Genomic DNA, 26,063 nt, shown 5'->3' with positions numbered 1-26,063 from the left:
ACACCTCTAGGTATACCTCTCAGTATAGAGGTAATGTCAGACCCTGGCTCTTCGCCTTGGCCTTGACTTTGCTCCTTAGCCAGAGTTTGGCCAGAGTTTGGCTCACCATCAAGATCCTAGATCACATGTCACTGGTTCTCATGTCTGTGTACAGTAATGCCTATCCTGTTTTCCACAGCTGCAGCTGTGTTGTGTCTTCGTTTGCTGGGAAGCCTTATCTTCAATTCTACTTGCTTTGTTTTCCTGTAGGTTTACAGTGCCTTTTTTTAACCATGTATTCACACCCCGATACCCCATTATTAGCCTTCCATGCCAATAGGCAGTCAGCTTCTGTATTTGTCAACTTGCTCCTAATAAAGTCTAAACTGCTTCAGAGCACCTTGCCTGGATGAGTTTTGCTTGACGGATGCTGGGGATGAACTCCTGAGACTGACATTAGGCTAATAATCTTTTTCTTTACTTTGCTCGTTCTCCTCTCTTGTGGACCGGGGACCTAGTCTACTATGGTGGGGAATGGTGAACCGAACGGGGTCCCGGACAAGGAACAGCCCAGTGCACCTGAAAAGCCCAACAAGATGAAGGAGCCTGATCCCGGGGTTCTTCCCAAGGGTGAGGAACGCCCGAGGGGAGAACGCCTGGTGGGGGACCTGCAAGGCCTTCTCCTGAGCTCTTGGTTGGACTCTCCTTAGGCATGGATGACTTCTGGGGCTGATGCCCGCCAGCGGTGGTTTCCCGAGGACCTGTGGGGTTCAGTGACTGCTCCCAGGGACTCGCAGTGGCGCGAGTGGGAAGAGGAATGCCAGCACCTCCTGCACCAGAATCGAGAGCTGGAGGAACAGCTTACAATGATGCGGGGGTTCATGCAGGATATGTGGCTGGAAATGGATGAGCTACGACGCGCTCGTGTGCCCGACCAGCTGGCAAGGCAGTCGGTAGGACCACTGGGACAGCAGCCTCCTGGGCAACCGGTGCCTGGGCAGCCAGGACAACCGGCCCCAGCACAGCCAGCTCCTGGGAAGCCAATCCCAGGGGAACAGCCTGCACCACCCGTGCAGCCAGTCTTACCGCCGCCTCCTCCCTGGAGGGAGTTGAAGGCGACCTTTAGCGGGGCCAGTGAAAAACTTTCCTATTTTTTGATCCAACTGGACGTATACATGAGGGAACAGGAGGTTGCTTTTGCTACGAAAGAACGTCGTGTGCAATATGTAGCTTCCCTGCTGGAAGGGGAGGCGGCAGCCTGGATGGTTCAAACGAGCTGCGCTCCCGTGCCCTCCGAAATCTTGACGATTTCATGTTAGCACTCCAGTGGAGCTTCGAAGATCCTCATCTGGGCAAGTGGGCAAAGACGACCCTTCTACAGTTGCGCCAAGGGGGTAAGCCAGTGATGCAATATGCTAGTGAGTTTCAGTTGCTCGCAAGTAAAGTTATGGACTGGAGTGAAGCCACCTGGCTACAATATTTCCGTGAGGGGCTTAATTCTGAGTTGCTGCATTGGGCTTTCATACAGGGGAACCCCCCAGACCTTGAAGGGTGGATCCAGCTGGCGGTAGATGTGGAAAACTGCCAACAGCTACTAACCCTATCAAAGCAACGTAGTGCGAGGGAGTTGAAGCCGTGGCAGGAGTGGTCCATCCCGAGGGGGGGTGCCTGGTCTCCAGGGAGGATCCCAACCATGGAGAGAACTAAACGTTTCCAGAGTGGTGTGTGCCTGCTTTGCGGATGGATGGGACACTTCATGGCAACTTGCCCTTCCCGCCTGGAGGGACAGCCAGCCGCCACTCCGCAAGCAGCCAAGGAGGAGGTGATGCGCCCCGAGGGGAAGGAACACCATAGAAGCACAGTGCCAGGATGATGGGGAAAGCCCAACGCCCTCAACCTCCAAGGTGAGCAACTCACCTCGTCCCCAGGCTCACCAAAGCCACAGATTACAAATACCAGCTGTTACAGCCCTACTAGTTCCAGCGAGGAGGAAACTTGAAGGGGACCCTTCTTGCAAGAACCCCCAAGTTTAGTAAAGATTGGGTCAGGGGGGGCTGAGATATGGGCCCTGAAAGGGTTCCCCCCTCCTTAATGTGCATCTCTGACAATGGGGGTTTGCAATTAGCAGAGATTGCCGCCCACTCCCGAAGCTCCCAGCCCCGACAAACAGCTGAGCTACGGGGAGCAAGGGCGGGGCAGGTGCGAAGAAGTTTGCAAACCATGCAAAGCAACACATTTGCAGCCATGCAAACCATGCAAAGCAATACATTTGCAGCCATGCAAACCATGCAAAGCAACATGTTTGCAACCATGAAAACCATGCAAAGCAACACGTTTGCAACCATGCAAAGCAACACCTGACACCTGGGAGTTTGCAAACCATGGAAAGGGACAGAGGCAGGTAGCTATGCATAAGGAGAAGGAGGGGTGGAATTTCCCCTTTTGCATCGGACTCAGGATCAGGCAAATGCATTCTTTCAGTCACAATTTGAAAACCAGTTTTGAGCAAGCATCAAAATAGACCTAACCGATCTTATGAATGAGGGAAAACCTGAGGACACACAACTGAAGCCCCCCCTCAAACCTGGGAGAGAGAGACTCAGGGGGCACCCCCCCCACAGAACAGGCAAAAGCCCCCTTTGGCTTCCCCCCCACCCACAGAAACTGCTCCCTCCCCCCCCACAGACTCTGCTTCCCCCCCCCCATACACAAACACACAGGAGAAAAATTATAGAGAAAAGCCCCAAAATGGATCTTACTGTGGATGTCTTCTGTTCCATCAGGGGGCACCCCCCCGCAGAACAGGTGAAAGCCCCCTTTGGCTTTCCCCCCACCCACAGAAACTGCTCCCTCTCCACACACACACAGACTCTGTTTTCCCCCACACACACACACACACAGGAGAAAAATTATAGAGAAAAGCCCCAAAATGGGTCTTACTGTGGATGTCTTCTGTTCCGTCTTCTTCGCACCTGCCCCGCGCTTGCTCCCCGCAGCTCAGCTGTTTGTCAGGGCTGGGAACTTTGGGCGTGGGAGGCAAGCTCTGCTAATTGCAAACCCCCATTGTCAGAGATGCACATTAAGGGTGGGGAAGAAGACCCAGCTTGGCCGCGGGAGAATGCTGCTTACTAACTGATGGTTATGCTGTTGCGCCGAACCCTGAATTTGCCGAATTTATTTGCTGAACACCCCGAACTCGCTGAATTTGGCTCCCCGTTTTCCCGCCTTTTTTTGAGTTCGGTTCCATTTGAACTAAAAACCGCCGAATCAGGCGAAATTCAGCTGTTTTTCAGTTCAGGACGAACTGATTCGACAGCCCAACTTCTGAGCCCATCCTAAAACATCCGGACTGCGAAAAGTCCTTTATTGTGCAGGTAGAAACATCAGGTGTAGCTATGGGAGGGGCTCTTCTCCAGAGGGGGGAGGCTGGGCAGCTTCAGCCCTGTGCATACTTTTCCAAAAAGTTTTCTCAATCAGAACTGAACTGGCCCATTTGGGAGAAGGAGGCGACAGCCGTAAAGCATGCCCTGACAGTGTGGAGGCATTTCCTGGAGGGGGCTGAAATTCCTTTTGAGGTGTGGACTGATCATAAAAATCTAGAAGCATTGAAAGGGACTCACAGGGGGTTACCACACTGGTATTCCCAGCGATGTATTAAGAGTTTGAACATGTTATAAAAAATACTGTTCGCACTTTCTATGTATTCCCAGCGATGTATTAAGAGTTTGAAAACGTTATAAAAAATACTGTTCGCACTTTCTATGTATTCCCACCAATGTATTAAGAGTTTGAAAACTGTTGTCGCACTTTGTTTGGCCTCTTCAGCTGTGAAGATGTCTTCCAACCATTTATAAGCCATGGTATCCAAAAACCCTTTTAAAGCGATGTTTTTTATAACATTTTCAAACTCTTAAAACATTGCTGGGAATACAAAGTGCAGCAACCCCACAAACCTACAGCCAAACAGGTGCAATGGGCTGAATTTTTCTCTAAGTTTCGTTTTGTCTTAAAACACGTACCAGGTAAACAAAATCAGTTGGTGGATGCCTTCCCCAATTTTGAAGTAAGGTGGATAGTCCCATGGATTCTTTGTTTACCCCTGAACAGCGGGGAGATTTACAGGGCTTAGCTGTCCTCACGTGTTCACAAGCACAAAAAAACCCTCCTTTGGAAAGCTTACCAGACTCATTTAAACTTGCCTTGGTCAAAGCCGGCCAAGAGGGGGAAACTGCGGACAGTCTGCCTAAAGACTTGACTCTACGGGGAGAGGTTTGGTTTAAAGAGAACAAATTGTATGTACCAATCTCTCTACGGGGGGAGGTGATAGAGTGAAGCCATGGGTCTAAGGTTGCAGGGCGGTGCCACTTACGCCATCCAGGTTGGCACGGATGCCGGTGGGGGGGCCCTTGCTGTTCTCAATAGGGCAAAATGCCCCATTTCAAAAATAAAAAGCCAATGAATGGCTTTAAAGCCATTGGCACAATTGTGAAACTTACATTCAGCCATGTAAGTAATGTAATTTTTACAAGGAGACCAATAGTGGCTTCATGGAGCAGTTTGAGGATGTGAAAACAGTAAGAGGTGGAGGTAACAGCCGTATCTCCTTGTGTGCTGTGGTCACACAAACAGAATAGAGACAGTGTTTGTCTGGCAGACACACAACTCCCATCACATGTGTGATTCAAAGTCCTCATGTTGTTCCCCAACAAACATGAGGACTTCATAATGCTTTGATAGTTACAGATCTATCCCTGCTACTCTAGGTGGCTGTCCATCCCAACAGATTTCCTTGATCATCTGTTCTGACTGCAGATTGTCAGTTGTCAATGGCGAGCCATCCGAAAAGAGAGAACCACTTTCTTTAATGGGAAAGCCTCACTCCTCACAATAAAACAGAACAGCCTGGCCTGTTTTGTTCGCCAGTCATCTGATTCTGCTTATTAATGAGACACAGTACACTCAACTACACTGGTCCTCCATCTGTCTGGGTGCTTTGTGTTGTTGGAAGTAATGGCATAGAACTGCTCAGCACATTAAGGAGAACTCATCTGCAGTTATTACTTGGCCTACATTATATCCAAGTTCCTATTCTCTGTATAGCCACCTTGGGGCATACCATATGCTTGTTTTGTTTTCCATGTGAAGGAGATTTTAAACCTTTGTTTCTTGCAAATCACTAAAGCTTCCTGTATGGAAATGTGTGCAAGCCATGTTTCTGTCCATGTGGAAGTTCAGAAAGATCTATGGCCATGCAATGTCTTTGCCTAGCAAAGCTCTATGTGCCCTCATTCCCAAGTTGCCTACTTTCCTCTGTGTATTTCCACTGCCATCTTCTACTGCTGAAGGGCTCGCACGCCAGCCCTTCCTGCCACAGTGCTGCTTAAAAGTTCTGCCTCTTTGCCTCGTCTTCAGTTTCACATTTGCGGGCTATGGTGGGGATTAGCATGCACATCAACACACTCTGGATATGAAGGGATTTCTAGCTACTGCCTCCTCTTCCTCCTCCTTGTGACTTGGACATGAATCCTGGAGGGGCAATAATTCGCCCACTGATACATGTCCTGGAAGTCACTTCCTTCTCCTGCAAAGCACCCCTTCCCTAACCCAAAGAGCCAGGCTTACCTTTCTACCACCTCACTGGAGCAGGAGATGCTTCAGAAGAGCCCAGGAGGCATCCCCTTTCCCCGTATGTAGGGAACACCCATTCAGAAGCAGCTGCTTCCATCACGAAGAGGGTACTTGAACTCCCAACATTTCATGATTGACCCCAGCCTCCACATCCATCATGTGTTCTCAAAATCTCAACAATGCCCACACGCTCAACAAAGCTGGGTCCCCAGTTTTATGTAACTGATACAGACCACGATCTGGGAGATCTGAGTTCTAATTGCCTCTCTGCTAAGAAGCTCACTGAGTGCCTTGATCAGTCTCTCTCCACTTAGTCTAATCCAGAGGTCCTCAACCTTCTAGAGCCCGTGGGTGCCTTTAGAATTCTGACACAGGGTGGTGAGCGCAACTACAAAACGGCTGCTTGTCAGGCCTGCTTTCCACTGCTCTCAGCGGCCTGTCAGACTGAGCATGTTTTAGTTTCGATTCCACCAGGTGCCTCTCAAGGTCGAGCCTGCTAACTGTTGAATTCCTGTTCCAGCGCTATCTCCCGTGGGAACGGCTCCTCGTTGGGAGGGGGGTTGCCATGACTCGTTGTGACTAACACTTTCCCATATAGGCCCTGTACTATGCTACCAGTTTCCATTCATGCCAATTTACCTGTTAGCTCTGCAAACCTGTATGTTTTCCAATAAATCAGCTCTCTTTTGGACTCCTCGTCTGTGGATGTTGTTTGTGGGATTACCACGGGGACAAGTGCTTACACTGCTGCAGAAGGCGGAGCCAACCATAAAATGTCAGGGAGTAGTGTCATGCTGAAAGGAACTCTTCAACATTTCAGGCAGAACCTCTGTTTAACAGGATGTTTTTTTAAAACTAACATATCGTTTAAAAATGTTTTCTTGCATACGTACAGCAGGCATTCAGTGAAGATCCTGATGTTGTGGTAGCAACTGCTGTCGAAGCAACTTTTCAAAAATCTGCACAGCCAACTAGATTTCCAATGGCCAATCAGAAACCCAGGTGTACAGGCCTCATCTGCCCCACCCACTTTCTAAAAAAACTTTGCAACTGCCAGGAAGGTGTTCACAGATATGATAGCACCCCTGGTCTAATCTATCTCAAAAGGTTGTTGATGATGAGGATTTTATACCTTTATACTCCAGACTTCCCTTAGTCTGATTGTACTCTGAGACTTCAGTCTCTCCCTAGAGACGAAGGGCTCAAATTCACAATATGCTCAACTCCTGTCAGGTCATGGGTGCATGACTGGACTCACAGGCAGGCATATACCCAGGACGCTCCGCTCAAATACCACTTGTTTGCGCCACACTGTGAGCGGGGAGAAGGAGCTTCTGGTTTTGCTCCCACCCTGTTTTCACCAGTGGAAACAGCAGAGTGCCCCCTTTCTCTGCTCTACATCTCCTTCTTAGGGCATCTGGAGCCAGAGAAAAGGGTCCAAAAAGCCCAACAACAACCTAACCCTGCTACTCTTTCCTGTGACAAAAAGGGAGTGAGAGGGACACCAGAAGCTCCCCCCCCCTCCGCAGTACAGAGCGAACGAGCTTCCTCAACGTATGGCGGACGGCAAGTCTGGTTGTGCACCCGTGACCCGGCACTTGTCGGCCATATCCTGTATATGAGCCCTAACTTTGAAACAGCTATTTATATTCATGCCACACATTTCCAGAAGGGGTCAGCAAATATCAAGGTTTGCACATTCATGCCATCGTAAGTAAAACTGCTCTGTTCATCCATTTTCAACTGCTCTGTGGTGCCATCCCCCCCAAAAAAACCCCACTATGTCCACCTTTGCACAAAAAAATCCATCAGCAAAGTTAATATTTTATCATAACTCCGTTATTAATTGTTGATTTTCTATTGTATGATCATGAGAAAATGTTAATGGCATTTCTCCAAACTTTCTCTCTGTCTCCCTTGTGCTATTAAAAGCCTGCATGTTTTGATCCAGTTCCTTCTTAACTGAAATAAAGGCAGAAATTTGTGTTTTCAGGCTCACATACTGAGAAGGTTCCACTACCTTTGACATGTGCATAGAAACAAAAACTTAACTGCGCTCCTTATGTTTTGATCACATGAAATTGCCTTATACTGTGTCAGACCTGTGGCGGGGGAAAGGGGGAGCCAGCAGCAGTGCTGCAATGGGGGAGGGGAGAACCACTGCTAGCCCCACCATCACCACCGCTCCAGCAGCGCCACTGCAGGTAGGGAGGAAGAATGACTAGTTGCAACGTCACCAGAAGAGGAGCTGCCTCCTGCCCCAGGAGCTGCCCCTGCTGCCCGCCGTGGAGCCCACTGTAACCTCCTTGCCACAGCTGTGTGATGGGAGAACAGTGGCACCATCAGCAGGTGGGGCCCCAAGGAAGTGCTGGGGCAAGAAGGAGAGGCCGGGAAAGGATGATGGGATGGTTCTTTATTACAGATTCATCAACCCAAGGGGACAAATCCTCCACTACTTCCTTAACTGAGAGCTACCCCTCAAAAAATAAAATAAAATAAAAACACCACCACTAGTAAATTTTAACTCTTTCCAGGGCCAGATTATATCAAGAGTTTCCAAGAGCCGTGTAACAGTAGAATTAGTTGGCCACTTCTCTAATTGGAGCAGTCAGGTTGGGAGGTTTTACACCAAGGTTCTTCCAACTCGCTCAGTAGAGGAGGGAGAGGATTGAGATGGAAAGACAGACTTCTCTGTTTTACTGGAACCCTGCTCCTCCTTTTATACCCTCCCCAAGGCTCCTCCCCCTGGCACCATGGACTCACGGACACAAAGGCAGTGTCAGGCCTTTGCTGGTAAAGGCCTTGGCAGGGGTAAGCCAGCCTTTGACTTTGACATTGGTTCACATGCCAGCCTTTGGCTTCCTGTCAAGTCTTTGGTTCACATGCCTGTAAGATCTGTGTACGGTTTCATTTGTCCTGTTTGCTGCAACGGTAATTATGTTTAGTCTACATTTCCTGGGAACCCTTATCTCGGGATTGTTCTGCCTAGTTTTGCCTTCACAGACTCAAATGCTTTTAAACATGTACCCTACCTCAATATCTCCATTAACAGCCTTCTTCTGTTTGTAGACAGTCAGTTCTTTTATTTACCTTTTTGCTCCTAATAAAGTATTACTGTTTCAGGACTACCTGCCTGGATGAGTTTGCTTTCAGGGATGCTAGGGGTGAATGCCTGATCCTGCCAGGCAGTCATCTTAGCCAATTTATACATCTAATTCTCACATGTGGCCCCTGCCTGCTTAAACCCGCAGACAGGAGGCACACTGATCCCAACAGATGCTTCTGCAGACTTGGGAGACCCCCTAAGTCTGCAGAAAAATTGAATGAGCCAGCAAGAATGGAGCTGTGGAGGGGAGGAGAGAAAGGGAGTGGGGTAGGGTTGCCAGGTCCCTCTTCACCCCTGGCAGGAGGCTTTTGGGGCAGAGCCTGAGGAGGGTGGGGTTTGGGGAGGGGAGGGACTTCAGTGCCATAGAGTCCAATCGCCTAAGCAGCCATTTTGTCCAGGTGAACTGATCTCTATTGGCTGCCATTCAGTTGTAATAGTGGGAGATCTCCAGCCACCACCTGGAGGTTGGCAACCCTAGAGTGGGACAGAAAAGGACTGCTGGGGACAAGGGAAGAGAGAGAGAGAGCTGGGATGGAGGCCGAAAGGGAGAATTGGTGTAGTGGGGCAGAAAGAGTTTTTGAGGAGTGGAGCAGAACAAGGGCTAGGGAGGGAGAGAGCAAGAGAGAGCTGAGGTAGGTGGGCAGAAAGGGAGAATTGGGGTAGTGAAGCAGAAATAGAGATCTTGGGTATGTGTGCAGAAAGAGAGACAGGATAAGGTGGCACGAAGAGAGAGAAGAGTAGAAGGGGTGGGAGAATGGAGAGGGAGAGGCAGAGAAAAGGGCTGAGAGGGGAGGAAACAAAGGAAGGGTGATGCCCCCTCCCTGCAAGTTTCTTGAGGGTCCCCAGTTGTGTGTTATATAACCAGTTCTGCATCTGTACTACCTCGCTGCTAAATTCACTCAGCCCAAGACCTTGCCATAAGAAATCATGAGGTGTCTGTTATCTGAACCTGGGATTTGGCCTTTTGAGGGTCCTTTATACCACATCTCATGCCATGTTGTCTATTAAGATACCCATTTAAACAGCCTCCCATGAATCCCAGCTTGACTTCTATGGAACAGGCTCATTTTGGCCTTTGAGAGAGGACTTGCTGGGCCCAGGCCTGGACAGGGTAGCCAGCTGCAGGTTGGGAAATTCCTGGGGATTTTGTGGTGAATTCTGAGGAGGTTTGGGGAAGGAACAAACCTCAGCTGGGTATAATGCCAGAGCCCACCCTCCAGAGCAGCCATTTTTCCAGGGTGACAGATCTGTGATGTCTGGGGTTCCGTTGTAATTCCGGGGGATCTCCAGGTCCCACCCGGAGGGTGGCAACCCTAGGCCTGGCAGCAACCTCTGGTGACTTGATACCATCTGACTTCCATGACTCAACTAGGCCTGGTTGCTTGCTACTCATCAACAGCAGCCACCCTATGAAATAAATCCAGGGTGATGCAGCAGTTAAGAGCTTCAGACCCAGGTACAATTCCCCACCTTGCTGTGGAAGCTCACTGAGTGATCTTGGCCAGTCACCTACTTTCATCCTAACCTACCTCATAGGGTTGTTGTGCGGATAAAAAGGAGGATAGGAGAGTTATGTAAATTGCTTTGGTCCCCACTGTGGAGAAAGGTGGGGTATAAGTGACATAAATAAATAATAAATATAGCTGAAGATGGGAGGCAGATAAAAGATAGGTTGGTGAATGGCTGAGAAGGAGAGAATGAGGCAGGGAAAGGGAAGAGGGAATGGAGGTTGCCAGGAGAAGGGAAAGAGGAAATCATGTGGGGAGGGGAATACAGGGGAAAGTGAGGTGCCACCTCACAAGTTCTTGAGGGTGCCCTATGATGCAAAGTAGGCCTGGCCCAGCAGCCAGCGCCACACAACTGGGTCACAGTTTTCCTGGGTACAGACTGCCAGGGGGTGGGGGGGGGAAGAGGGAATGACAGAGTGGCAGACAAAGATAGGTTGGGTGTTGGGTGGGAAGGAGATAGGGTTGCCAACTCCAGGTTAGGAAATTCCTAGCGATTTAGGGGCTGGAACTGGGGAGGTAGAGTTTGAGGAGGGGAGGGACCTCTGAAGGTTATAATGCCATAGACTCCACCCTCCAAAGCAGCTGTTTGCTCCATGGGAATTAGGGTTGCCAACCTCCAGGTGGGGGCTAGAGATGACCCAGTATTACAGTGGCTCTCCAGATGACAGAGATCAGTTCCCCTGGAGAAAATGGCTGCTTTGGAGGGTGGACTGTATGGCATTTACTCTGATGAGGTCACTTCTCTCCCAAAACTTCGCCTTCCCAAGGCTCCACTCCCAAACCTCCACAAATTTCCCAACCTGGAGCAGGCAACACTAAGGGGAGCTGATCTCTATAGTTGGGAGATCCATTGTGATTCCATGAGATTTACAGGCCCCACATGGAGGTTGGCATCCATAGAAGGAGAGAAGGAAGCAGGAAAACAGGAGAGCAAAGGGGCTTTCAGGAAAAGAGAAAGAGGAAATAGTGGGAGAGGGGAAATTGAGATGCCTCCCACAAGTCCTTGCAGGTTCCCACTTCTTTATGTATTAATAGTGAAGTCAGCCAAATCTGAGGATACTTAAATCTGGTGACTGGGCTGTGAATGGGCAAGACCAATCTTTGTGGGTTCTCATTTGTCTATTTATATTTTTGACTATGGTTTTGGTTCTCTCCTACTCACTGTTGGGTTTATGGATTCATTTGCATCATGTACATATGTCATGTGATATCTCAACATAATTTGTGTGATATTTACATAAATAATGCTGATTGGCTGACACACTAATAGTACTGAAAAATGACAGCAGGCATTCCATAGTGGTTTGAGTGTCAGACTAGGCCTGGGGCAACCAGATTTGAATCTTCGCTATAAGATGGAAGTTTGCTGGGTGATCTTGGGCCCAACACAATCTCTCATCCAAATCTAAATGAAATGCAGAGTATTAAACAAAAATAAGGGAAGCATTCAGTCTGCCTTTCCAGAGGCAGAGGAAGTAGGAGCACATTTTACAGATGCAGCTGGGTCTGCCGTGTCTTCTGAAGTGAGTGGAATGAACTGCAAAATTCTGGCCTGCCTTCTTTGATAACTTCTGGCAGTCCAAACCAGAAGTCTAAGGTTTGTTGCTCTACTATGTATGGAGGGCTTTTTGACAATAGCACTAGAAAAGGGCATGAAAATAAAGACTCATTTGTTAAAACTGCACAAGAGAGAAGCAAAACTGAAATGGGGATTTTGAGTAGGGCTGTTGAAAAAAAATTCACTAAAATTCGGATTCGGCAAAATTTGGCCCGTTTTTATTCAGGAAATGCCAAAGTCTGAACTCCCCCACTTCGGGTCCATGCAATTCGGCATGAGAGCTGGAGTTCGGGGGAAAATTCAGCCGAATAAAGCCATTAAAAACACAATCGAGCCTTCCGCAGAGCCTTTCAGCATAGCTTGAGGGGACCCTTCTTGAAAGATCCCTCAGGTTTTGTAAAGATTGGGTCGGGGGGGCTGAGATATGGGCCCAGAAAGGGGTCCCCCTCCTTAATGTGCATCTCTGACAATGGGGGTTTGCAATTAGCAGAGCTTGCTGCCCACTTCCGAAGCTCCCAGCCCCAACAAACAGCTGAGCTGCGGGGAGCAAGGGCAGGGCAGGTGCGAACAAGTTTGCAAACCATGCAAAGCAACACGTTTGCAACCATGCAAAGCAACACGTGACGCCTGGGAGTTTGCAAACCATGGAAAGGGTCAGAGGCACGCTAAAGGAACAGGAGGGGGTGGAATTTCCCCTTTTGCATTGGACTCGGAACCAGGAAAATGCATTCTTTCAGTTACAATTTGAAAACCAGTTTTGAGCAAGCATCAAAATAGACCTAACCGATCTTATGAATGAGGGAAAACCTGAGGACACACAACTGAAGCCCCCCCCTTCGAACCAGGGAGAGAGAGACTCGAGGGGGCACACACACCCCAGGCAGAATGGGCGAAAGCCCCCTTTGGCTCCCCCCACCCACAGAAACTGCTCCATCCCCACACACAGACTCTGCTTTCCCCCCCCCACACACACACAGGAGAAAAATTATAGAGAAAAGCCCCAAAACGTGTCTTACTGTGGATGTCTTCTGTTCCATCTTCTTCGCACCTGCCCTGCCCTTGCTCCCCACAGCTCAGCTGTTTGTCGGGGCTGGGAGCTTTGGGCGTGGGCGGCAAGCTCTGCTAATTGCAAACCCCCATTGTCAGAGATGCACATTAAGGAGTGGGGACCCCTTTCAGGGCCCATATCTCAGCCCCCCCCTGACCCAGTCGTCACAAAACTTGGGGGTTCTTTTAAGAACGGTCCTCTGAAGCTATGCTGAACGTTTGGGGGCTCTACCCCAAAAATGCACCCCCTGCAGCCACGGAATGGTGCGAATGTGTGCTGTAAATGGAATAAAAATGCATATTAAGGGGGGGACTCCTTCCGAGGCCCATATTTCGCCTCCCCTGATCCAATCTTTACAAAATGTGGGGGTTCTTGCAAGAAGGGTCCTCTGAAGCTATGCTGAAAGTTTGGGGGCTCTACCCCCAAATATGCACCCCCTGCAGCCACAGAATGGCTTGAATGTGCACACTCACCCCCCCCCCAAAGTGGATCTCTCTCTCACACAAACAGATTCTCTCTCCCCGGGCCATGCAGCAGCTGAGCTCATGCACTCAATCCCGACTGATTGGCCAGAAGAAGACCCAGCTAGGCCACCGATTGGCAGCGGGAGAATGCTGCTTACTAACTGACGGTTATGCTGCTGTGCCGAACTCTGAATTTGCTGAATTTATTCACCGAACACCCCGAACTCACTGAAGTCGGCTCCCCGTTTTCCCGCCTTTTTTGAGTTCGGTTCCATCCGAACTAAAACCCGCCGAATCAGGGGAAATTCAGCTGTTTTTCGGTTTGGGATGAACCAAATCGACAGCCCTATTTTTGAGTCAAAACAACAGAGAGGAGAAATTCATAAACATCACTACTCTAATGCTTTTTAGTTCTACATTAAACTTTACTGTTATTGTACAATCATTAAAAATCTCTGTCTTCCCTCCTCCCCATTTCCCCCTACACAATAATAAATGTATAAGATGAAAATCGACGGATAGCATTCATTATGGAGATTACTTTCTTCAACAGGCTCCCTGAAACTACCTCTGATAATCTGGAAAGGAACCTTACGATTAAAACATTAATTATGCAACCTGCCTTTAATATAACTTCAGGTAATCAGGAGAAAAGATGACAGTTGTCTTTGTTAATTACCATGAGAATTTGCTCATGAATATTTCAAAAGTGCATATCCTGGCATCGGATGTCAATCACTGCTGCAACTTCTGGCCCAGTGTCATCAGCAGAGCCTTTGGTAACTGGGACAAGGACCAGGATAGACTTGTGGGCAGGGGGAAACCGGCAGTCTGAAATTTCATTTCTGATTATCTCATTCTCCTTGTAACTTTCCTTGTTGTCTGGTTGTTTTAGGAAGCAGGACACTTTGCCCATTCGGTCAATATGGCTTAAAAGCTAACCAGGCTCACATGGATAAGGAAAAGTTCATTGCATTCTTTTGGAGGAAGAAAAAGGTGAGCAGGTTACTAGGGAGGCGGAAAGCCATGTACCCCCCAATCACTGTTAATGCCTAGGTAGCTGATTCCACTGTTGAACAACTGTTCTGTAAAACAATTAGGGTTGTGCATATTGATAAACCCGAACCAAAAAACCCCCCAAAATAAGTCATTTTGTTAAATTTCGGGTTTACCGAACTCCGAAACCTGGGGATAAAGCCGAATAGTTGATTCCTGAAAAATCAGGTTTGGCTATTCGCCTTTGCTCAGAGGCGTGGCTCTGTGCTTTCTCCCCCTTTTCTTTCTTTTTTTTGACTGGTTATGTTATGGCCCCAAAGTTGGGGCTCTTTTGAGATTGGGATTGTGTAATCATAGCCAACTTAGTCTGACCAACTTTCCAGGTATATAACCCAACAGAAGACTAGTCTGCAAACAAAAGAGTCATTAAAAGATGGGGCTCACCCTGTCCCATCCAGAGGGATATACCCTCCAAATAAAAGTGCCTACTTCAACAGCTTCTGACACCACCAGGCTTCCAAAGGAATTTCTTCATCCATGTGGATGAGCAATCTCCTTCAGATAGCCTCCGTGGTTAAGACTTTGGCTGGCTCCAATCTCACCCCCCCCTCGAAAACCTGCTGTCAAACTGAAGGTTGTCCCGAGTTAGAGGCCTTGTTTCCCCACACAGTGACCATCTCTTTGAATCAGATTTTTCATGACCACAATAAAGGACTGCTCACAGGATGTCATTTACGAGCAATAGAAATGTTTTCTGTGCCTTATTTCTCTTGCATTTAAGCCTTTTTCCTCCATTTGAAAGCTCATTTGCATGGACATAATGCAAAGCAAAGAAACAAAGACAGAGCCCAGACTTTGAGGCATCAGCCTGGAATTGCCTCTTTCTGCCAGTCCTCAGCAATGCTGAACTTTTGAACCAGATGGACAGCTCAGCTCACAAATGCCTGGGGGAAGCGGAGACCTTTTTGTGGGCCCATAAAATTGGATCTCATGTCCCAAAGTTCACCAAACTTTGGTGACCATCAAAGGAGAGTCTCTTGCAGCCACACTGCAAATTTGGGGACTCTACCTCCAAAAACGCCCCCCAGGAGCTTTGAAAAAATCCCCATTGACTATAATGGGCCTGAATTTTTCAGGAAACCCGAAAATAGGCCAAATACCCATATTTACTGGTATGGATATTTGGCTTATTTAAAGTTTACTGAAAAAAATCAGGCTGAAAAAACCTGAACTCTAAATTTACCCCCCAAAAATGTTTTTTTGCACCTAAAAACAATTTTTCCAAATATCCAGCTGGTACTTTTCCGCCTTTAATTTAAATCCAGTATTATGAGTCACCTCCGTGTGGCTGATGAGTTGGCGCTGATTTTATTCTCTGTTTATATTCCTCCTGCAAGATCAAGTAACACTGCACGAATCTGGGCCCATCTAGGAGAATTATTTGATGACATCAAAAACAACCATCCAACTATCCCAGTTCTTATGGCTGGTTACTTTAACGCACAGATAGGGCTGGATGATAATACTCTCTTTCAAAATCTTATAGGGAATTTTGATGAATCCTTCCTGAGCTCCCTATGGTACACTAGAACTTCTAGGGACTCTGCTGGCAAACAAAATTCTTGGTTTAACAGTGTCAGGCTTCAGCAAATGCACGACGTCTCAGGCAATAGAACTCAAATCCAGGCAGAGCAGCGATTCAAAGATTTATTCCGAAAGTAGTGATTTCAGTAAGGAGACAAACAAAGCTGGAATACATGACTGGGGGAGAAAGGATACATATATAGGGCTGATACAATAGGGTTACAGGAACAAAGAGACAATGTAGTCGTTTCCTGCCGGTAACGACTTAAGTAAAACTGAAACAGAAACAAGTATGAGCAATCCGTGGAGGAGATGGCTGAGCTCTCGGCTTTGTGCGGGGACCCGATATCAGATTGGAGATTTGCACGGGCGGGTCCCAATACCATTGTAAATCCCTGGCCAGAGCTCGTGTGCAAAACAGGGGGGGAGGAGTGCACGGAGAACTCCATCTTGTTCACAGGGAAACCATCTTTTTAAAAAAATAAAATTTATTATTTTCTCATTTATTACAAACTAAATCAGTTTTCATCATATAATTCTTATAAATTTAAACAGAGTAGAAAACAATTATCTATTACAAAAAAGGGGACTTCTCCTTCACTCTATTCTGTCTAGCATTTAATTTGTACATACTTTTGCCAACATGTAATCCTCATTTGTAGATTTACATTATATTTATCTTATTTATCTTATATTATCAAATCCAGTTCGTATAATATTCTAAAATATCTATAATAAGAAGTTCAAATTAGGGATTATATTAAGGAATAACCTTTAAATTGACCTATTGAGAAATAACTTTCACAGTATATTCTCCATGCCTCCCACTCCCCCCAAAATTGTTCATTATCACTTTCATTAATAAAAGCTATAAGTTTAGCCATCACCATCATTTCCAGCATTTTACTTATCCAGTCTTTTTTTTCTGGTATCTCATCAGACTTCCATTTAGCTGCATATATCTGTGAGGTACTGTCATACCTTTCTTTCGGTTTTGCCCGTACAAGCGGCTAAGGTCTGGCACGAAGGCTCTTGACATGAGTCAGGCCTCTGCCGGGATGTTCTCACTCCCAGTGAATCCCTCCCCCCGTGTCCTTGACTGTTAACAAGCAACGGCTAACGAGCAAGTCCAAGTCTATGTTTTGATGTTTGCTTCCCCGCTCTGCCTTAGACGCTGTTATCAATTCCTTTCCCAAAGCACTGAACTGGGCACCTGCTTTGTAGACATGTTTATAACTTTGTACTGTTCTCTAAGTAATCACTTGCAGCTTTGCCTCTGCGAGGGCCTGGCTGAACCTGTTGCTTCTTCAATAAAGTTTACCTGCTTCTGACCTGACTGTCTGAGTGAGTGGCTTTTTGAGAATAGCCCAGGGTGGCTGGAGAGCCTCATAATATCAGTCTAGCTGCTGTTGTGGCATATATAAAAAATGTTCTATAAGTAAAGATTTGGTCTGGCACCATACTAAGAAGCATCATTTCAGGTGTTTTAGGTATATTCTGTTGTAAAACCACCCTTATTTCATTATATTTCATTTCCCAATTTTTTTTAGCTTTTTCACAAGTCCACCAAGCATGATAAAACGAACCAATTTCCTTTTTGCATTTCCAACAGTTTGGTGACATTGTGGGGGATGACATTGCTAATTTCTTAGGTGTTAGGTACCATTTGTACATCATTTTATAGATGTTTTCTCTTAATAGTTGCGAAGATAACAGTTTCAAGTCTTTTGTCCACAATCTCTCCCATTTTTGCAAGTTTATATCATGTCCCATCATTTGTGCCCAACTGATCATGGTTGGTTTAATTCAGTCTTGTTCTCAATCAAGTTCAAGCAATAGTTTATACATTTTAGATATTAAGTGGTCATTTGTATCCAACAAGAGTTTTTGCAAAGTTAATTTAGTCATTAAAAAACCTGTTTTCAAATCTTGTAGATAAACCGAGTTAATTTGATGATATTGAAACCAAGATAGTAAGTCTTTAACTTCTTCATATTCTTTAAGTAAACATTTCGTACCATCCCATTTCAGAAGATGTTGATAAGTTATGAATTGATCTGGTCTCAGTGGGCGCAAAGTTAACATTTCTTGAGATGAAATCCACAGTGGAGTTTTTATTTCCAACAGGTGTTTATATCTGATCCATATCTTGAAGAGGGAAGATTTAACCATGTGTTGCTGAAATGATGCATGTATTTTAACTTGGTCATACTAGGACTGTTGAATTAAAAAAAATTCGGTATAGTTCGGATTCGGCTGAATTCGGCCCCTTTTAGATTCGGGATATGCCGAAGTCTGAACTCCCCCGCTTCGGGTCCATGCAATTCGGTGGGAATTCAAAGTTCGGGAAAAAAATTTGGCCGAATAAAGCCATTAAAAACACAACTGTGCCTTTCCACGGCTCTGGGGGGGGCATTTTGGGGGGTAAAGGTCCCAAACTTTCAGAGGAGCTTCAAAGGATGCTTCTTGAAAGACCCCCCCAAGTTTTGTAAAGATTGGGTTGGGGGGGCTGAGATATGGGCCCCGAAAGGGGTCCCCCACCCTTAATGCGTATCTCCGAGCAGAGCTTGCCGCCCATGCACAAAGCTCCCAGCCCCGACAAACAGCTGAGAGCAAGGGCGGGGCAAGTGTGAAAAAATTTGCAAAGCAATACAACTGCAAAGCAACACAAGCATGCAATGCAACACCTTTGCAACAGTGCAAAGCAACACCTGACACCTGGGAGTTTGCAAACCATGGAAAGGGACAGAGGCAGCTAGCTATGCATAATGAGCAGGAAGGGGTGGAATTTCTCCTTTTGCATTGGACTTGGGACCAGGCAGATGCATTCTTTAAGTCACCATTTGAAAACCAGTTTTGAACAAGCATCAAAATAACCTAACTGATCTTATGAATGAGGGAAAACCTGAAGACACAAAACTGAAGCCCCCCCTCAAACCAGGGAGAGAGAGACTGGAGGGGGAACACACACCCCAGGCAGAACTGGCAAAAGCCCCCTTTGGCTCCCCCCCACCCAAAGAAACTGCTCCCTCCCCAAACACACACAGACTCTGCTTCCCCCCCCCACACACACAGAAAGGAAAAATTATAGATTAAAGCCCCCAAAGGGGTCTTACTGTGGCTGTCTTCTGTTACATCAGGAGGGGCTGGGAGGCTGGGTAATCCAGTATGATTCCATTTGTATCCAATATGAGATCCATATGTATGTATCTCTCGAGGGTGATCCATTCATCCCAATAGGGAAAAGGGGAAAGCCCATATCTCGGGGGGCCCTGACCCAATGTTTACAAAACTTGGGTGGTCTCTTAAGAAGCCTTGTCTGAAGCTCCGCTGAAAGTTTGGGGTCGGCACACCCAAAAATGCGCCCCCTGCAGCCAGGGAAAGAGAAAAGGGGGGAGACGATATTTCTGCCCCCACTGAACCCATCTTTACAAAACTTGGGTGGTCTCTTAAGAAGGGTTGTCTGAAGCTATGCTGAAAGTTTGGGGGCTGCACCCCCCAAAAAGCGCCCCCTGCAGCCACGGAAATGGAAAAGGGGGGAGAGAAAAAAGGGGTGGAGCCCATATCTCGGGGCCCCCTGACCCAATGTTTACAAAACTTGGGGGGTCTCTTAAGAAGGCTCATCTGAAGCTCCATTGAAAGTTTGGGGTCTGTACCACCAACAATGCACCCCCTGCAGCCATGGAAAGAAAAAAAGGGGGAGCCCATATCTCGGGACCCCCTGACCCAATGTTTACAAAACTTGGGTGGTCTCTTAAGAAGGCTTGTCTGAATCTCCGCTGAAAGTTTGGGGTCTGTACCCTCAAAAATGCACCCCCTGCAGCCACGGAAAGGAGCAAGTGTGCACAAACACCCCCCCACACACACACAGGAGGATTTCCCTCTCTCTCTCTCCGGCCGGGCCACACATCAGCTGATTCCTCCAGTATTCAATCCTGACTGATTGGCCAGAAGGAGACCCAGCTTGGCCACCGATTGGCCGGGGGCGGAGAATGCTGCTTACTGACGGTTATGCTGCTTACTGACGCCCCGAATTTGCCGGATTTATTTGTGAACTCCCGAACTCGCTGAATTTGGCTCCCCGGTTGCCCGCCATTTTTTAGTTCGGTTCGTCCCGAACTAAAAACCGCCGAATCAAGGGAAATTCGGCTGATTTTCATTTGGGCCGAACCGAATCAACAGCCTTAGTTCATACCACAAATAGCCGTGCCATCCACTTATGTTGTCATATCCCTCAAGATCCAGCAGTCTTGTATTTTTTAAATCCATCCAATCTCTCAGCCATACCAAAGCCGCTGCTTCAGCATAAAGTTTAAAATTGGGTAATGCAAGTCCACCCCTCTCTTTCAAGTCCATTAAGTATTTATATGCAATTCTTGGTTTTTTACCTTGCCAAACAAAGTTCAATAAATCTTTCCTCCAGGTATCAAAATACTTTATTTGGGAAATAGTAGGTAAGTTTTGAAACAAAAATAGTAATCTCGGAAGTATGTTCATTTGTATCGTTGAAATGCAGCCTAGTAGAGATAGATTCTTGGTATTCCAAACCATCATGTCTTTTTTTATTTCTTCCCATAATTTACCATAATTATTTACAACCAATTCTGCATTTTTAGGAGAAATCCAAATTCCCAAGTATTTCACATTCTTAGTTTTCTGCCAACCTGTCACATTCATAACAAATTGTTGTTCCAAACCAGTAGCATTTTTAAAAATCATCTGTGTTTTCTCTTTATTAATTTTGAATCCTGAAACTTTACTATACAAATCCAATATCTCTCTCAGCTTGGCTACTGATTGGGTAGGGTTATCCAAAATTAATAACGAATCATCAGCAAATGCTCTCAATTTAAATTCCTGTTTTCTTATTTTCAAACCACGTACATCCTCTGAGTCACGAATCTTACAGCATAGGGATTCTAAAACCAAAATAAAAACCAATGGGGAGAGAGGACAGCCCTGCCTAGTCCCCTTTTGTATAATACATTCTCCCGACATAGATTCATTTACTAATATTTTTGCTTGTTGCGTAGTATATATAGCATCTATACCTCTCCTAAACCTTTCCCCAAAGTTCATTACTTTCAAAGTTTTTTTCATAAAATCCCAAGAGACCATATCAAAAGCTTTTTCTGCATCCAGGAAAACAAAAGCTGCTTTCTTTTGAATATTATATTCATAATACTCCATGGCATCCAAGAGTACTCTCACATTATCTTTAATTTGTCTTCCTGGGATGAAACCTGCTTGATCTTCATGTATAAGGTCCATAATAATTTTTTTAATTCTAGATGATAAAATTGAGGCATACATTTTATAATCCACATTGAGCAGAGATATAGGTCTATAGTTAGTTACTCGTTCAGGATCTCTTCCAGGTTTTTGTATTAAGGAGATAAAAGCATGAGTCCATGTTTCTGGTAATAATCCTGTTTCCATTATTGAATTACAAAGTTCCAAGAAAGGCTTCACCAATAAAGATTTAAAGGTACAATAAAACTGGCAGTAATTCTATCAGGGACTGGAGTTTTATCTGTTTTTTGTTTTTTAAAAGCTTCATCCAGTTCTTCTAAAGAGATTGGCTCATCATTTTTGTTGGGCTATTGATAATTTTTTAATATTTGTAAAATTTAAAAACTTTTCCATCTTTTTAATTGATAGTTCATCTTTCTGATACAACTTCGCAAAGAAAGATACAAATTCCTTTTGTATATCTGTCATATTATAAACAGGGCCTCTTTTGGTTTGTAACTTAGCATTAATCCGTTTCTGAAATGAATCTCGAAGTTGAGTTGCCAGAAATTTACCTGGTTTATTTGCCTGTTCAAAATATTTTTGCTTTGCATATTTCAAGTTTTTATTCATTTCTTCTGAAACCACCATATTCAATTGGTGTTTGAGGGCCTTTATCTTTTCCAATATATTATCTCTTAACTCTTTTTGTGATTCTAAAACCAACTTTTGTTCAAATTTTTGTAAATCCCAGAGTATATAATTAATCATCTGCATCTGTTGTTTCCCCCAAGCCACATTCTTTTGAATCATAAATCCTCTTACTACTGCTTTAAAAGCATCCCATGTAATATTTAATGTGGTTTCTCCATTCATATTAATTTCAAAATAGTCTTTAATCAATAGTTGTTGCTCTGACAACTTTTGATCTTTCAGTAATTTATCATTTAACTTCCATCTAAATGCTTGACTGTTGTTCCATTCAAAAACAACCGGATTGTGATCAGAGAAAGTCCTTGGTACAATATGTATTTTACGCAGTTGTGTAAAAATAGATTTGCTGGCCCAAATCATGTCAATCCTTGAATATGAACCATGTCTTGCTGAATAAAAAGTAAGTTCTTTAGCTGTCGTATTCTTTGTTCTCCAAGTATTTTGTAAGTCCAGCTCAGTCATCATTTGGAAGAAGGTCTTTGGTAAAATTCCTTCCCTTTCCATCTTAGCCTGGGTTTTCTTGTCCAAGGAAGGAGAGACAATACCATTAAAATCACCCATCATTAAAATCTGTTCCTGGGCATGTTGAGACAAAATCTCATGTAAATGTTCATAAAATTTAGCTTTCCCTTCATTGGGTGCATAAATGCCAACCACCAGTGTTTTTTGGCCCAGTATTTTAGTCCGAATAATAATAATATGGCCTTCTTCATCTTTATATACCATTTCAGGAGTCAAGCTAGGATGTGCATATAGAACTACTCCTTTTGTCTTTGTTTTAGATGATGTAATAAATGCTTGACCCAACATTTTTCTATCCAAATATTTTCTGTCTTTTTTTGAGATATGAGTTTCCTGTAAGTAAATTAATGTATATTTCTGTTTTTGTAACAATTTAAAAATTCTTGCTCTCTTTACTTTTTCATTAAGTCCATTGACATTCCAAGAAATAACTTTAGCCATAGTGATTCTTTAATATGGTAAAAGTCTTATAATTTGGTTCCTCCTGAAGCTCCTTTCAGCGAAAGATCATCTTGTTCCTCTTCTCCTTCCATTTCCTTTTCCACAGAAAAGTCCTCCGGGAAGTCTTTTTTATACTTCCTCATAAATTTCCCAACGTCTTGCAAATTGGTGACTGTTGTCCTAACTCCCTTGTACGTGAAGGTTAATCCTTGTGGTAGCACCCATCTGTAATTTATTCCATACTTCCTTAGCATCGCAGTAAAATCTTTAAAGATGCTCCTTTTTGCCATTAAATGCCTGGGAATATCCTTCAGCATTATCAAGGTGGTATCTCCTACTTCTATTGGGTTGTCATAGTGAAGCTTCATTATAGCATCCTTCATCCTGATGTCATAAAATGAAATCATAACATCTCTTGGCCTACTTTTCTGAATCTAGCTGGAAGAGGAATCCTATAGATTCTATTCACTGCCCGGTCTAATTCTTGTTCATTGTTGTGAGTTAATTCTGCAAGATTTCTTATTAATTCTTGTCTTGAATCACCAAGGTCTTCATGGAGGTTGCGTAGACGTACATTCAATTCTCTAACCATATCCATCATAGCTAATTGGTCTGTTACTGTATTCTCCTGAGCCAGGACTGCATCTATTTGTCTCTCGTGACTTTCCACCTTCTTCTTAACATCTTTCTGATCTTCCATAACTTTTTTTAATGTTCCATCCAGTGTCTTCACCTCTGTAGTAATTGTGGTAACCTGGGTTACCACCTTTCAATTCTTCAGCTACACCATCTATTTTTTGTGCCAAGGTATGTGTCATAGAGTTCATCATAGTAGTGAGTTGTTCTATTTGTTTAGACAGCTGCTCATGCTGCTTGGCTGTAGCTTCATTTTGTTTTACAAATAATTCTTGGATTTTCTTCTCCATATTGCCCTCTTGTGGAGAGTCCTTAGATTTAGCTGCTGCAGGTGAAACTAGTGATCCAGATCTTGGTCGAGACATTTACCATTAAGCCTGTTTTTTGGCGATTTTGGCAAGTCCAGCAAAAACAGATTTGAAGCTTGTGGGCAGATTAGTATTCGTTTACAAACTGAAACACCAAAATTTTTTCACTCAAAAGCCTTTCGTTTGAGTAATATTTAAACTTTAAGTTTTCAAAAACCAACAAGTTTTCCAGGACACTCTAGGTCAGCACAGGCAGAAAGTAGGAAGTAAGCCGGAAGTTATGCAGATGTCCCCATTTTGTAGTTCTCTCACTAGCAAGCCATTTAGATATTGAGTCAGGGGATTTCTTCCGGTCCTGTGCATTCAATCCACTTCCCTTCTCCCTGGAACGTCATGATTCAGTCAAGCAAGTCCATTCCTAGAGGCCTTCCGGTCGAAATCGAAACTTAGAGATGAAGGAGGGACTTCCCAGCCAGGTAAGGATGGTGTGACCAAGAAAAAAGGGGGGTTCCCCCTCCCCTTTTCTCAAACGTCACAAGTCTCTATTGGTCCCTCTAATGTCCATCAAAAAGTTAATTGTTTAGTCTGCCTACTGATTGATTTGATAAAGTCCTTGCCGCGTTATCTGATGGCTAATTCAATCGGAATAATCTTATTCAATGGGGAGGAGTAGACGGGATCCCCGGTGATTACTTGTTATTCAGTATGCTGTTTATCTAGCCGGTAAGATCAAAAGTATTCTAGTACTCACATAGACTTCGTAGAGTGAGGTAATTTTCTTAAGTTGGTAGTTTAGTTGGTAAAACGTGCTGGGGGCCCAAGCTTTAAGCCAAAGAAAATGCCCGAGGCGATGCTTTCTCCCCTCAGTGCCGAAACAGGACAGCATCCAAACCTCCGGGGGACTTAAAAAAGCTCCCTCGGAGAGTGTGGGAGTCACACTGCTATCTTCTGGCAGCAGAGGAATTCCTGCATCCCAATCCACCTTTTAGGATTGGGTTGGTGTGCTAAAAGCACTCCAATTAAGAGCGTATCTTGGATTCTCCAGGGAACTTTCCTTGGAGACTACTGCTGGGGCCGGCTTGAGCACCAGAAGCACAGGGAAACCATCTTGTTTGGGAACGGAGCTGTCAGAAGCCCTGTCTGACAAACAGTGAGTGCAGACTCCTCAGATGAGCAATAACCAGGAAACACAGAGAATTCAAAAGGAACAATACTCTTTCAGTATTGAAGAAGCTGCTAACCAATAAAAAGAACTACAAGGACTTGGTAAATCGGAGGAAAAAAGAGGCCTTATATAAAAATTGGAGGAGCTTGATTACAGCTTTAAACAATGATAATTCAATCTTCTGGCGGACCATGAATTTTCTAAGTAATGGCCATGTCAGAGTCCCCGCATGTATCCCGTCATTGGTCTGGGTAGCTTACTTCAAGAGCCTTCTCTCCTACTCTCTGGACAACCAAGGACTTATATCTGTAGCACCTCCTATTTTGCTGAATTCCTGGCCAGATGTGTCTCCTAACGAAATTAAACCTCTTATTGCTCACTTACACTCAGGGAAAGCCCCAGGTCCTGATCTAATCCCCTACAAACTCTTTAAAGTGAATAGTAAATGGTGGGCCGACATTCTTCCTCCTGTATTTACACAAATAAATGCATCATATAATCTTCCCAATCTTCAAAAAGGGTCAGAGCTCTGACCCAAGCTGTTATCACCCAATCAGCCTTTTGTCTCCTCTGTTCATGAAGGATGATCAGCAATGAGAGCATTCACTACTCTTGCCCTTAATTCAGGAGTATTTATAGGCATTGTCCCATCTAGGGCTTTTGTCTTCTTTGAAAGCCAGATTGCAACTTTCTTAATGTCAGCGGGAGAGGTTCCAACTACTCCAAGAAGCTGACTCACTGGTATGGTTACAATACCATGAGGTACTATTGGGGCTTGTGCTCCCAATCCTAGTGCTCTGAGTTGAATCATTCTGTTAGTTGCTCTGCTTAAAAATGTCAGTTCAGCTTCCCTTTGTGCTGCTGGTAATGCAGCATTTTCATCTGCAGCGATGGGTAAAAATCCTGCAGCAAATGGATGCTCAGGATTTACAATTGTTACGACAACGGCCTGGAAAGAAAATTGTCTGTAGACAACATTAAGATAACTAGTCATCAACATGGTCTCCACAGTAGAACAACAGCTGGATCAGCAGCTGGATCAGCAGCCGGATCAGCAGTATTTTGGGTGCAATGGGAAGATATAATGCAACAAATGCAACATATGATCTGGAGACAGATGTCTGCAACGTATGACTATTATGCTAATCAAGCACAGCATGTTTGACGTAATGCT

The sequence above is a fragment of the Euleptes europaea genome, chromosome 19 (assembly GCF_029931775.1).
Source record: "Euleptes europaea isolate rEulEur1 chromosome 19, rEulEur1.hap1, whole genome shotgun sequence".
Classification (NCBI taxonomy): domain Eukaryota; kingdom Metazoa; phylum Chordata; class Lepidosauria; order Squamata; family Sphaerodactylidae; genus Euleptes; species Euleptes europaea.
Note: the sequence above shows the minus strand (reverse complement) of the source record.